Below are 15,797 nucleotides of genomic sequence, written 5' to 3' on the forward strand. Positions count from 1 at the left end.
TCGCCACCGTGCTATCACAGTCCTATTATAAGTCACTGATCACTTCCTTTAGTAGTATAAAAAAGTCAGTATATACTATATTGTCAAAAGTATTAGGACAACTGCCTTTACACGCACATGAACTTTAATGTTATCCCAGTCTTAGTCCATTGGGCTCAATATTAAGTTGGTCCACCCTTTTCAGCTATAACAGCTTCTCTTCCGGTAAGGCTGTCCACAAGGTTTAGGAGTGTGTCTATGGGAATGTTTGACTATTCTTCCAGAAGCACATTTGTGAGGTCAGGCACTGATGTTGGACGAGAAGGCCTGGCTCGCAGTCTCTGCTCTAATTCATCACAAAGGTGTTCTATCGGGTTGAGGTCAGGACTCTGTGCAGGCCAGTTCCTCCAGCCCAAACTTGCTCATCCATGTCTTTAGGGACCTTGCTTTGTGGAAGCTAAGCAGTGGGGACCTTGAGTGCAGAGTGTGAACACATTTTGCTTTTTGACTACTGGTGATTGCTGGGTTGCATTTTTAGGTTCTTTTTGGGGCTTTTCCTTGTAGCTTTTTAACCCCTTTTTCTGTCACTTTTTAAAACAGCTTTTTTTTCATTGCTTCCTTCAGCCTACTAATTAAGGATAGTAGTTAATTGGTCACAGGTGCTTGAGGCCTATATAACCTTGTGTAGAAAGCATTGTGAGCCTACTCATCTTTGAGCTTGCTGGAACTCAGACCAAGTAAAACTGGACTAAGTGGTGAGTTAAAAAAAAAAAACAGATTTAGTGGAACTGGACTAAGTGGTGAGTTAAAAAAACCAGAGTTGAAAACAAGAGGTTGTAACAGGGGTCAAGTAACTGTGTAGGGTGAGTGTGTACCTGTGTATTGTAAGTACATGAGTGCTGCCAGTGCACGTGGGCTGTATTAAGTATTGGTGTCAGGTAGTACCTGTGTATTGTGAGTACCTGAGTGTTGTCTGAGTAGTGTGTGTGGATCGTTAGTACTTGTGTATTGTGTGTGCACGTTGGTTAGCGAGTGCACGTTGGTGTCACGTGCCTGGTGGTAGAGCCTGATATGCAGAGGACAACCACTCTTACTCCTCTGACTCGGGGCCCCTAATAGAGTAGACAGGAAGTGCAGGAGTGCAGAGTCGCACGAGTGCCTGGCAGGATCTTGACAGCAGAGCTGGGCTGGGACACCATGTAGAGCTGTGGAAGAGTGCAGACATGGCAAAAGTCCAGGAACAACAGCAAGCAGGGAGCTGGAACAAGCTGGTACTGGAACACCACAGGCAGAGGAGCTGATGTAGCTACAGCAGGACTGGAAGCTCTTCTAATGCCACGTACACACGGTCGGAATTTCCGTCAGAAAAAGTCCAATGGGAGCTTTTCATCGTATATTCCGACCGTGTGTATGCCCCATCTGACTTTTTCAGTCAAAAATTCAGACGGACTTAGATAGAGAACATGTTCTATATTTTTTCGACGGAACAAATTACTATCGGAAAAACCCCTCGTCTGTATGCTGTTCCGATGAGATTACCAGAAGGATCCCAAAGGGTGGCGCACTGGCTAATGAACTTACTTTTTCTAGTGCCGTTGTACGTCACCGCGTTCTTGATGGTCGGAATTTGGTGTGACCGTGTGTATGCAAGACAGCTTCAGCGGAATTCCGTCGGAATTCTGTCGGAAAAACCTTCAGAGTTTATTCCTAAAAAAAAACGGCCGTGTGTACAGGGCATAAGGCTGAAGAGAAGGCAGGTACAGGCAGTCCGGGCCATACACAGGCAGGCACGTCAGGAACAGATGCAGAGACTGGAGCAGAGTCAGGATACAGGCCAGGTCGGTAATGGGCTGACAGCGAAGTAGCAGAAGGAGCAGGCGCAGAGTGAGGAACAAGCCGGGGTCGGATGCAGGCAGAAGGCAGGAACGTCAGGAAGCAAGCCGGGTCACAATGGAGCAGATATCAGATATGGTAGGCAAAGACACACAGGGAACGCTGTAGAGCAGACAGCATTGAGTCTGGGTGCTGACCCAGTTTAAATAGCCTTTTGGCACCATGAACTGTCACGAGGTGTGCGCGCGCATGCGCACGTGCACTCGCGCGCACCAGCGTGGGCAGGCACACCCATGGCATTCTCCCAACAGAAACTAAGATTCTGTAGCCACCAGCTTGATTGCTGGAATGCCCTTCCTGACAGTTGGTCAGCGGGTGCATGTTGGTCAGCGAGTGCCTGTGTATTGTCTTGTTGAGTATTATTGTCAGGAAGCTAGTTGTTAGGTGATTTGGACAGGGTATAATCCCCAATCCTCATTAAATTAGTAGGTACGATGCCCGGTGGGTGTGGAGATGCGACTCGGTGTACATCTTGTGGCATGTATACGTTCCTTGATCATCCGATTGAGGTCGAATATTGCTGTGCAAAATGTAAGCACATTGTTTCCCTGAAAGCCCAGGTTCTGAATCTGGGGAAGCAACTGTCAGCACTGAGAAGTTCCTCCATACTAAAACAGAGCAAGGAACGTATATGGCAGGTGCCGGCAGGGGTCAGCACAGAGGCGGGTGGGGACAAAGAGGTGCAGGCACTAGGAAAGAGTAGATGGGTAACAGTCAGGAAAGTTAGAGGGGTAAGTGCCACGGAGGATGATCCAGGGCTGGTGCATCCCAATAAGTGCGCTCGATTGAGTGATATTGGTGAAACCAGTCAGGGACCAGCACTGCTGGAGCTGAGGGACTCTCCTAGCTGCCGGGGGAAGAACTCCTCCAGAGAGAGTGCGGGGGGCAGCAAAGGGAAAGGATAGACAGATTCTGGTGGTAGGGGACTCAATTCTTAGAAGGACAGAGAGGGCAATCTGTAACAAATACCTGAAGCGCCGAACTGTATGTTGTCTACCGGGCGCTCGGGTTCGGCACATCACGGATCTGGTGGACAGATTACTGGGAGGCACTGGGGAAGACCACGGCTGTCATGGTGCACGTTGGCACCAATGACAAAGTCAGAGGCAGATGGAGTGTCCTAAAGAACAATTTTAGGGACTTGGGAGCTAAATTGAGGAAAAGGACCTCCAAGGTAGTATTCTCAGGAATACTAAAGGTACATCGAGGTACACCAGAAAGGCAGAGGGAGATTAGGGAAGTAAACAAGTGGCTGAAGAGCTGGTGTAGTAAGGAGGGGTTTGGGTTCCTGGAGAACTGGGCCGACTTCTCATTCGATCACCAGTACTATAGAAGGGAAGGACTGCACCTAAATGAGGAGGGTGCAGACCAGCTGGGAGTAAAGATGGCCAAAAAGTTAGAGGAGTTTTTAAACTAGGCGATAGGGGGAGGGCCCAGAGGTAGAGATAGTCAGCGTGGAACATATTCCAGAGGGTAGTATTGGGAGCATTAGTGGTAGGTTGACTAAAGCACATAAACCCAAGGTAAGTATAGTAACAAGTTTTAGTTGCAACCTCGGAACTCCCAATAAGAGGATAGTAAGCGACCGGTCTAAACTACGTGGCATATTCACCTATGCCAGGAGCCTGGCAGACAAGATGGATGAACTAGAGATACTGTTGTATGAGGAGGATTTGGATTTTGTGGGAATTTCAGAGACCTGGTTCAACAGCTCTCATGATTGGCTGGCAACCATTCAAGGGTATACCCTTTATCGCAGGGATAAAAAGGGGGAGGGGTATGCCTATATATCAAGAATAATGTACAAGTGAATGTGAAGGATGACATCACTAAGGGAGCTAGGAAGGAGGTGGGATCCTTATGGGTAGAGCTCCAAAGGGATGAAGCTAAGGGGAAAATAATACTGGGAGTATGCTATAGGCCCCCTAACCTGAGGGAGGAGGGGAAGCGGATCTCCTAACACAAGTTGGATTAGCAGCAAGGATGGGAAGTGCTATCATAATGGGGGATTTTAATTATCCAGACATAGACTGGGCGAAGGGAACCCCCCATTCGTCTAAGGCTCGCCAGTTCCTAAATGTCTTGCAGGACAATTTCATGGTTCAGATGGTCGACACACCAACTAGAAATAAAGCATTACTGGATGTACTGATTACCAACAATACAGACCTGATCACAGATGTGGAAATACGGGGCAATTTAGGAAACAGCGATCACAGGTCAATTGGCTTCAGTATAAATCACACAAATAGGAAACATAAGGGGAATACAAAGACACTAAATTTCAAAAGAGCCAACTTCCCTAAACTATGAACCTTGTTAGAAGGCATGAATTGGGATAAAATCTTAGGAACAAAGAACACAGAGGAGAGATGGGTTTGCTTTAAGAGTATATTAAATAAGGGCATTAGCCAATGCATCCAATGCAATGCATCAAGTAATTGCCAGACCATTGTTCCTAATTTTTAATGACAGTCTACTGACTGGAATGGTACCAGGTGATTGGAGAAAAGCACCAATATTTAAAAAGGGCCCAAAATACATCCCTGAGAATTACAGACCAGTTAGCCTAACATCAATAGTATGCAAGCTCTTGGAGGGGATGATAAGGCACTATATACAAGATTTTAGTAACAAGAACAGTATCATTAGCAGTAATCACCATGGATTCATAAAGAATTGTTCTTGCCAAACCAATCTATTAACTTTCTATGAGGAGGTGAGTTGCCATCTAGATAAAGGAATGCCCGTAGACGTGGTGTATCTGGATTTTGCAAAAGCATGTGACACAGTTCCCCATAAACCTTTACTGTACAAAATAAGGTCCATTGGCATGGACCATAGGGTGAGTACATGGATTGAAAACTGGCTACAAGGGCAAGTTCAGAGGGTGGTGATGAATGGGGAGTACTCGGAATGGTCAGAGGTGGGAAGTTGGGTCCCCCAGGGTTCTGTGCTGGGACCAATCCTATTTATTTTGTTCATAAATGACCTGAAGGATGGGGTAAACAGTTCAATCTCTGTATTTGCGGATGATACTAAGCTAAGCAGGGCAATACATTTTCTGCAGGATGTGGAAACCTTGCAAAAACATCTGAACAAATTAATGGGGTGAAAAATAAAAGAAATATCTGCGCTATAATGAACAATAACATGCAGCAGCTAAGCACTATAACCCAGATAGTAGGCACTAGACATGTGCGCCGTCAATAAATTCGTTTTGTTCCGTTCCGTTTCGTATTAGCCGTTAATTCGTATTTCATAATTAGTGTCCGAAATTCAATTTGGATTCGTACGAAATACGAATTTTCGTTAGGTTCGTTAACTTTTCGTAACAATTATGAACGTTCGTTATGATGAATTTAAAAAGCAAACAATACCTTTCTCAATATGGCAGTCGTCTGACTCATTATGCTCATTATGAGGGGCTCCCACCATTCCTGTGCTGTTCTGACTTCCTCCTGGGGCTGTACCTCTGCTGTGCTCATTATGAGGGGCTCCCACCATCCCTGTGCTGTACTGACTTCCTGGATTTGTACCCCTGCTGTGCTCATTATGTTTCGTCAACGAAATTTCATATAAAATTCGGAAGCATAACAATTTGTATTTTGGATGCTTCCGAATTTTTGGAAATTAGTACGAATTTTCGATTCGTACGAAACGAACCGCACATGTCTAGTAGGCACACAAGCAGATATATAGCAAAAAAAGTGCAGCGCTATAAATTGAGATTAGTGTTAGTTGATACAAATATATGTGTACCACAGCTAATTATGAAAGTGCAAAAGTGCAAATAATATCCGTGGTTATAAACCATAGATCATAAAAAATCAATACAGTGCACAACAACAGTTGATTGAGCAAATGTCCAATGCATCATTAGTGCACAAAATACAAATGTCCATATAATTGATAAGTGACTTGAGTTAATAAGATAAAATCCTGGTGTACTGTGAAGTGAATCGTTAATGAATAGTGGGACATGAAAAATAGACTTGACCACGTGAGACCACCACCACAGAGGGACAGGAGGCTTACCGGAAAGCCAGTGACTGCCCTTACTCAGGGGGTCAAACAAGGCTTATTGGATCTGTGATCCGTTTGGAGGAATATCCTGGTAGCTGAAGCCTAGTGAGATGTTCCAATGTGTTGGGCTTGCACCACCGGATGGTTTTCACAGGCGCTAAGCGGTAGTCCAATCCAATTCCACGGCCAAAAGTGCAAGTGAATGGATATATAAAAAGAAAAAAACCTCAAATAATGCTACAAAAAAGCTTTATTGAGCGAAAATGCAATGCTGCATGTAATGAGAAAACCCACACCCAGGTCACTCAGATAAAAATTGGAATTCCAAACAAAGTGTGGACAGCCTTCCCAGAAGAGCTGAAGCTGTTTTAGCTGAAAAGGGTAGGCCAACTCAATACTGAACCCAACGGACTAAGACTGGGATGCCATTAACGTTCATGTGCATGTAAAGGTAGGTGTCCAAATACTTTTGGTAATATAGTGAACATACCATAGTTCAAATATCAAAATACCTTGTAACGTGTATGACAAATGCTTGAAAGCTTTCGTTTTGTCTATTTTCCATAACGGCATAGAAAAACTTTCTGCTGCCAGTATACACCGAACCACCACAATGTGGAACCTTCATGGGTTACAAATAAACCAAGTACAGGAACCTACAGTTTAGATCAGTAATGATAATTGAATTGGTGAAATGGTTATCCTCTTTGGATCTTATCTATCTGAACTTCTTGTTGTTGAAACAGGTACATGTTCTTTCCCACCCCTTCCCTTTAGAGGGGGTGGAAAAGAAGAGTATTATCTGTATTGAACTGTACTGTAATTGTGCTGCTCCCCCTTCTACATTGTAAAGTGCTGCGTAAACTGTTGGCGCTATATAAATCGAGTATAATAATAATATAATAATAATAATTTTCCGGGTACATTCACTATAAACTCCACCTTCTGACCATCTATGGTTAGTTTTTACATTCCTACCAGTTACATTGGACACCTCGCCCTCAGAACACGGGATGCATTCATAGCAGCACACATGGGTACTTCCATTAGAAACTTTTCTGTACCCATGAGGACATCTCTCATTACATCGGGATTCTGGAATCTTGAATTACATGTGGAATATAAAAGAGAAACGTTAAAAATTGTAATGATTAATTCTCAAAATTATAGATTTCAGCAAAATTGAGTCAAAGATAAAGGCAAATTAAAAGTGTTTTTGGTGGCTTTTAGAGGCAAAATGTTTTGGGAAATAATACACTTTTTTAGCATTTTAACACAAAAAAAAACCACATAACCCAATTTTTTGTAAAATATTAAAGATGATGTTGCACTGAGTAAACAGAGACCAAACATGTCACACTTTAACCACCTCTCGCCCGCGCTATAGCTGAATGCTGGCTACAGTGCGGGCTTCCAGTTCCAGGAGGGCGTCAAAAGACTTCCTCCCGTGATCGCACTGCTCGCACGCCCCAGGGAGGCCGGCGCTCACTGTGATCACCGAGTCCTTCAGAATCGGCTGATCACAGAACAGGGTAAAGGGCCAATCACAGCGGCCCTTTACCACGTGATCAGCTGTCAGACAATGAAAGTAAACAGAAGCTGGTTATTGGCTTTTTTTCTCATCATGATCAGCATGAGGAAAAAAAGATAAAGCCGGTAATGGGCTTCTGTTACCAGGACTTTGGTCCAGATCTGTGCCACCTATCAGTGCCCACAAGTGCTGCTAATCATTGCCGACCAGTGCCACCTTACAGTGCCAATCAGTGCCCACCAGTGCCATATTTCAATGCTGTCAATCAGTGCCCAATCAGTGCCACCTATCCAGCGGTGGACTGACAACTCATGGGGCCCCCGGGCAATAGGAGAAGATTATGGGGCCCCCGGGCAATAGGAGAAGATTATGGGGCCCCCGGGCAATAGATTATGGAGGCACACAGTATACACACACACATACAGTATATATACACAGACACACAATATACACACAGTATACACACACAGAATACACATACACACACTGAAAAGGTACTGGAGAGGTGGGGCAGCTATAATCTTGGGATTTAAAAAAAAATACAGATTTTTACATACTGTCTCTGGTTTTATTGAGGCTGGCAACCCTGATGGGGCCCCTTAGGGCATGGGGCCCTCAGGCAGTGCCCGAATGGTCAGTCCGCCCCTGCACCTATCAGTGCTACCAATCAGTGCCCATTAGTGCCTCATCATTAGTGTTAAATACCAGCGCCTATCAGTGCCCAGCAGTGCCAAATATCAGTGCCCATCAGTGTCACCTATCAGTGCTCATCAGTGCCTCCCCATCAGTGCACACCAGTGCTGTCTCATCAGTGCCCATCAGTGCTGCCTCATCAATGCCTATCAGTGCCCATCAGTGTAGCCTCATCAGCGCACATCAGTGAAGGAGAAAAATTACCTGTTTGCAAAATTCTATAACAAACTATGAAGACATATTTTTTTTCAAAATTTTCGGTCTTTTTTTGTTACTTTAGCAAAAAATAAAAATCCCAGCTGTGATTAAATACCACTAAAAGAAAGTTCTATTTGTGTGAAAAAAATTATAAAAATTTTGTTTGGGTACAGTGTTGCACGGGGGTGGGGGGGTACTTTATCTTTATTTTATTTTATTTACACTGTTGCTTAATTTTTAATTTGCTGTCACAGGGAATGCAAACATCCTTGTGACAGCAATAGACATTCAATATATACCATTTATGGAGAGATCTGGAGTCTATAAGACCCCAAATCCCTCCTCTGCACTTACAGTAAAAGCATTCAAAACACCAAGATCTGTGTTTTTGAATGCTTTTAATCTTTTTTGAAAATGGCGCTATCGGAAGTGATGTCATGTAACCACTTCCGGGATACTATACCGAAGAGCCGATCAAAGGAAATCCCTGCTTGGTCTGGCTGTCTGGCCAGCCTGCTGGTAACGAGGGTCTTCCGGTGGGACAGTAGAGTCCAAGCAAGCTGTGTAAGGTGATAACAATTAAGCAGCTAGTTAGCTGCTCCGATTGCAATTACAAGAGAGCCGACCAAAAAACAGCAGCTGCCGGCATCAAACTGGTACAACCACTTGAAGACCATTGACGTGTCAGGTACGTGACTGGTCGGCAGACATGTGCAATTCGTTTAATTCTGAATTTGTTTTTTAACACATTTTGACAAATTAGTTAATTCAGAAATATCCGAATTAACAAAAACCTATTTAACTAATTTTTCAGAATATTCATAAATTCGAATATTTGAAAATTTGTAAATTCGAAAATTTTGAAAATCTGAAATAATAACTAACTAATAGGGATGAGCTTCGAGTTGGCTGTTCGCAAGTTCGCCGAACAGCGAACAATTTGGGGTGTTCGCGGCAAATTCGAATCCCGCGGAACACCCATTAAAAGTCTATGGGAGAAATCAAAAGTGCTAATTTTAAAGGCTTATATGCAAATTATTATCATAAAAAGTGTTTGGGGACCTGGGTCCTGCCCCAGGGGACATGGATCAATGCAAAAAAAAGTTTTAAAAACGGCCGTTTTTTCAGGAGCAGTGATTTTAATAATGCTTAAAGTCAAACAATAAAAGTGTAATATCCCTTTAAATTTCGTAGCTGGGGGTGTCTATAGTATGCCTGTAAAGGGGTGCATGTTTCCTGTGTTTAGAACAGTCTGACAGCAAAATGACATTTCGAAGGAAAAAACCCATTTAAAACTACTCGCGGCTATTGCATTGCCGACAATACACATAGAAGTTCATTGATAAAAACGGCATGGGAATTCCCCACAGGGGAACCCCGAACCAAAATTAAAAAAAAAAAATGATGTGGGGGTCAAAAATGACCCCTGAAGGGTCTGGTATGGAATTTAGGGGGACCCCCATGTCATTTTTTTTTTAAATTTTGGCCGGGGTTCCCCTTAATATCCATACCAGACCTGTCCCTTGTCCTCATCAACATGGGGACAAGGTGTTTTGGGGGGCTACCCCAAAGCACCCTCCCAATGTTGAGGGCATGTGGCCTGGTACGGTTCAGGAGGGGGGTGCCGCACTCTCGTCCCCCCTCTTTTCCTGCGGCCTGCCAGGTTGCGTGCTCGGATAAGGGTCTGGTAGGGATTTTTGGGGGACCCCACTCCGTTTTTTTTTTTTTTTTTTGGCGCGGGGTTCCCCTTAAAATCCATACCATGTATAGAATGGTATAGAATTTAGGGGGACCCTCATGTCATTTTTTTTTAAATTTTGGCTGGGTTTCCCCTTAATATCCATACCAGACCTGAAGGGCCTGGTATGGAATTTAGGGGGACCCCCACGTCATTTTTTTTTTTAAATTTTGGTACGGGGTTCCCCTGTGGGGAATTCCCATGCCGTTTTTATCAATGAACTTCTATGTGTATTGTCGGCAATGCAATAGCCGCAAGTAGTTTTAAATGGGTTTTTTCCTTCGAAATGTCATTTTGCTGTCAGACTGTTCTAAACACAGGAAACATGCACCCCTTTACAGGCATATTATAGACACCCCCTGCTACGAAATTTAAAGGAATATTACACTTTTATTGTTTGACTTTAAGCATTATTAAAATCACTGCTCCTGAACAAACGGCCGTTTTTAAAACTTTTTTTTGCATTGATCCATGTCCCCTGGGGCAGGACCCGGGTCCCCAAACACTTTTTATGACAATAACTTGCATATAAGCCTTTAAAATTAGCACTTTTGATTATTCATGTTCGTGTCCCATAGACTTTAACGGTGTTCGCGTGTTCGAACAAACTTTTTTCCTGTTCGCATGTTTTGGTGCAAACCGAACAGGGGGTTGTTCGGCTCATCCCTACTAACTAATAATAACTTAACTATTACTAACTATTAAATTATAGGTATTGGAATTTTCTGTCAAATTTGGCTGTTAGTGAACGTAACGAATATACGAATTTATCAGAAGTTATGAATTATCCGAAATAACGAATGCCGTATCTAAACGAATGGAATGTAACTAATTAATAATAATAAATAACAATAATAATAATGAGAATATTTTATTATTATTATTTATTATTACATTGTTCACTAACAGCCAAATTTGAAAGGAAATTCCAATACATATAATTTAATAGTTAGTTATTATTAGTTAGTTATTCTTTCAAATTTTCAGATTTTCTTTCCTATTTTCGGATTTATGAATTTTCGAATTTATGAATTTACGAATTTTCAAACTTACGAATTTTACGAATTTTCTAATTTACGAGTTATTCTTATTAGTTATTATTAGTTAATTAGTTATTCTTTCAAATTTTCAAATTTTCTTTCTTATTTTCAGATTTATGAATTTACGAATTCCGATCATAACGAATGACCCGAAAAATGAAAAAAAAAATACAAACGAATAAATTGAAAATGAACAAACAAATTTTTTGGCAGTGCACATGTCTAGGGGCCAAACTTCTGAGGGACGTCGCGGCAGCACAGTCTCCCGGAAATGGTCAAAAACAGTTAACCGTAACCCCCTTCCCCCTGAAAGGTGCCAAATGTGGCACTGGAGGGGGGGGGAGATAAGCGGAGCTTCCACTTTTGGGAAGGAGCAGAAGGAGCTGCTACCCTGGGCACTGTGGTATCATGTGAGGTGGGGAGGGCACCACAAGGGGATAAGAGGGGGGTATTCGTGCTAGGGGGATGATTGGGGATGATTTGAGATGAATGAGAAATGGGGGAGGGGAATTTGTGCTGGGGGGATGGGAGTGGGGGAGAGGATTTGTGCTTGGAGGAGAAGTTTGAGGGGTAGAAGATTTGTGCTAGGAGGGGTGATTTGTTTTTTGGGGGGGGGATTTGGTGAGAGAGAGAATTTGAGCTTGGGGGTGGGGGGCAAATATTCATGCTGGCAGTGGGGATTTCAGCTGGGGGAGAGGATTTTTGCTTGGAGGGAAAATTTGAGGGTAGAGGATTTGTGCTAGGAGGGATGATTTTTTTTTTTGGGGGGGGGGGAATTTGTGCTGAAGGGATGTGGTGAGAGAGAGAATTTGAGCTTGGAGGGGGGATGGGGGCAAATACTTGTGCTTGCAGTGGGGATTTCAGCTGGGGGAGAGGATTTTAGCTTGGAGGGGAAATTTGTGGGGTAGAGAATTTGTGCTAGGAGAGAGGATTTGGGGGTTTGTGCTAGAAGAGGTGATATGGTAGAGGGGGCGCGCGCAAAGGGGAGGACATATATTGACGGCCTCCCGGCAATGTAGGTCCGTGCTGGAGCCATCATTCGGCTATAGCTCGGATGGAGACAGGTTAATATTGCATATTTGGTCTATTGTACTCGTTTTTTACAAGATCGGTATATCACGATTGACGAGGGTGCAGGTTATATAGTTGGTGGTGCGCGCAATTTGGCGTGACCTTTTGATGTGAACGTTCTTTGGCACGAATATTTACCTTCCTGGTTCAATGTTTTTCACCCATGCGCAGTAGCAACCATTTGTTTTTTCCCCAGAACGAATAACGCGATTATCCTTGCAATTTATTGTTCATACGGCAGAAGTTTTCCAAACTTGCTGTTGTGTTTTTTTTTGCCACAAATACATCACAACCGATTAACGATTTGTGCCCATTAAGCGCTTGCCAACCTGCTCACGCCGATATACGTCGGCAGAAGGGCACGTACTGGCAGATTAACGTACCTGTACGTTGCCCTTTAAGAAGTGGTTTGCAGGCCCGCCGCTACCTCCATGAGTGTGATCTCGGGTCCCGCAGACTCGATGTCCACGGGGATACCCACGATCGTCTCAGGGAGAGGGAGAACGGGGAGATGCTGATGTAAACAAGCATTTCCCCATTCTGCCTAGTGACACTGTCACTGATCTCTGCTCCCTGTAATCTGGAGCGGTGATCAGTGTCATGTCACACATAGCCACGCCCCCCCACAATTAGAAACACTCCCTAGGTTACACTTAACCCATTCACTGCCCCCTAGTGGTTAATCCCTTCACTGCCAGTGTCATTTACACAGGAATCAATGCATTTGTAAAGCACTGATTGCTGTATAAATGACAATGGTCCCAAAAATGTGTCAAAAATGTCTGATGTGTCCGCTATAATGTTGCAGCCCTGATAAAAATCGCAGATCGCCGCCATTACTAGTAAAAAAAAATTAAAAATAAAAATGCCATAAAACTATCCCCTATTTTGTAGACACTATAACTTTTGCGTAAATTAATCAATAAACTTATTGCAATTTTTTCGGCCTAAACTGGGGAAAAATAATGTTTTTTTTATATATTTTTTGGGGGTATTTATTATAGCAAAAAGCAAAAAAAATGCATTTTTTTCAAAATGGTTGCTATTCTTTTGTTTATAGCACAAAAAATAAAAACCGCACAAGTGATCAAATATCACCAAAAGAAAGCTCTATTTGTGGGGAAAAAAGGACGTCAATTTTGTTTGGGAGCCACGTCGTGCAACCGCGCAATTGTCAGTTAAATCAACACAGTGCCGAATCGCAAAAAGTGATCTGGTCTTTGGCCAGCCAAATGGTCTGGGGCTTAAGTGGGTAACTTGGCAAAAAGATGAACAAAGTGTCTAAATGACCGTTTTTCGTCTGATTTTTCATCTAGTGTATGGCCAGCATTCGTGCCAATTGGTAAATAAAATGTACAAATAAAACAAGACTATAAATACAGAAATAATTTCTTACAATGGCATTTTTCCATGAGACATTATTAAGTTCAATACTGAAAATATCATCACCATCGTTGTCATCCAGAGTCTTGTTAAAGGCAAGCAATGGCACCATGAGCAATCTGTAGTCGGTCTCGTGTTTGTAAATGACAATATTTGCTAAAATCAACTTGTTGGGGACTTCTGCTTTATCATTGAAGAAGATCTCCGCTCCAGTGGAGTCAGAGTGATGAACCCTTCTCATATAGCTGCGCAACTTCAATGGAAAAATTGAGACACAAATGATACAGTAAAATAAACAGAATATGGAAGTAATCTCTACATAGACATTGGCTTACAATTTCTACAAAATTTCACAATTTTTGGGGAAATGCGCTGGAGCCAATAAGGAAGGAGAAATGAATGTAGACCTCAGTGTGTTTTGAGTGAGTTTCAAAGCGCTTTAAGCTTTTCACTGCCATGTAGACATGTGTCATTTGTATTGTTTTCGAATTCGATAAATTAGTTAATTTGGAAATATTAAAATTAACGAAAACCCGTTCAATGAATATTTCCGAAATTCAAAAAGCTAGAAATTCGAAAAAATTCAGAAATTCGATAACTCGAAAATCCAAAAATTGAAAATTCGGAAATTCGAAGATTCGGAAATTTGGAAATGAGAAAATCCGAAAATAAAAAGTAAAATCCGAAAATTCAAAATAACGAAAATAAGAACTAAAATCCCAAAATTGGAAAATTTAAAAGAACGAAAATCCAAAGTCTGTTCTTGAGGTTGATAGGCAGAGTACAGGATTATAAATTCATCAGCAGCTCCTACGGGGGTGAGTGGTTCACTAATAAATACGTACAGTTTAAATTGTTGCAGGGGTGTACTTACAGGGTTCACAGAGGTCTCAATTGCGACCTGGCCCCTTACTCCAGGGGGCCCGTGTACACTTGCATAGGATCGAAAGCATACAGAGGAACTGATATTCTTCATTTCCTCCTGCAGCCACTGAATGCTTGCTTTTCCTTCTTTCCCTCCCGCAGGCATTCAGTGGGTGCTGGAGGAAATAATGGACATCAATTCCTCTATATGCCGCTGATGCTATCCAGTTCCTGCTCCCAGGTGTGGGTGCGGTGTTTAGCTTGTCATGCCTGAACCTCAGGAATTCCGGCACCGCCTCCCTGCTCTGTTCTTCATTCATCCAGCCTGTGAGGGAGCCCGGGAGGAAGCAAAGAGGGGGACAGAGGGAGAGACATGACAGTCTGGAAGTGCGGGAGAGGAACTTACAGTGACCGCCTGGGAAAGTGACAGTGTGGTGGAGCCCAGTATGTTAATAGTAACCATGCCTGATGCACCTGAGCCCATCCGCCTTCCTGTCACTGAGCCATATACCGGTCACTGGCAGGGGAAAGAGGACCTGTCATGGGGGGAGGGGATTAGAGACTGGTAACCCCACCCTCCTGTCACTCAGCCTGCTCTGTCCTCCTGTCCCTGAGCCTTACACCAGTCAGTAGGAGGCGTAAAGCAGACCTGTCATGGGGGGAGGGGATTAAAGACTGGTAATCCCACCCCCGTCACTGAGCCCACCCGCCCTCCTGCCCCTTACACCAGTCAGTGGGAGGGGTAAAGAGGACCTGTCATGGGGAGGGGAATAAAGATGGGTAACCCCACCCCCTGTCACCAAGACCGCCCCACTCTCCTGTTCCTGAGCCATACACCCAATAGTGGAAGGGGGAAAGAGGACCTGTCATGGGGAAAGGGATCCAGAGAAGGCTAACGTACAGGTGCCAGAAGATGGGGGAGGGGCAGAGGAGCCCATGAGGGTCAACAAAGTATTAATTACCCCCAACCATCTACTATGACTGACCTCCAGGATGGCAACAGTGTATTGTGGATAGGAGGGGTGGTGGGGGCAGCATATAGAGGAACTGATGCCCGCCATTTTCCTTTTGAAGCCTCTGAAAGTCTGCTTCTCCTCCTCTCCCTCCTGCAGGCATTCAGGGTCTGCAGAAGGAAAATGGCGGGCATCAGTTCCTCTATATGCCACCCCAACTGCCCCTCCTATCTAGGTCAAAATCATTTGGTGGAGGGGGGATTATGGTGTGTGGGTTTTTTTTTCAGGGGTTGGGTTTGGCCCCTTAGTTCCAGTGAAGGGAACTCTTAAGGTGTCAGCATACCAAGACATTTTGGACAATTTCATGCTCCCATCTGTGTGGGAACAGTTTCGGGATGGTCCCTTCCAACATGCCTGCACACCAGTGC

This window comes from Aquarana catesbeiana, linkage group LG01, assembly GCF_042186555.1.
Source record: "Aquarana catesbeiana isolate 2022-GZ linkage group LG01, ASM4218655v1, whole genome shotgun sequence".
NCBI lineage: Eukaryota > Metazoa > Chordata > Amphibia > Anura > Ranidae > Aquarana > Aquarana catesbeiana.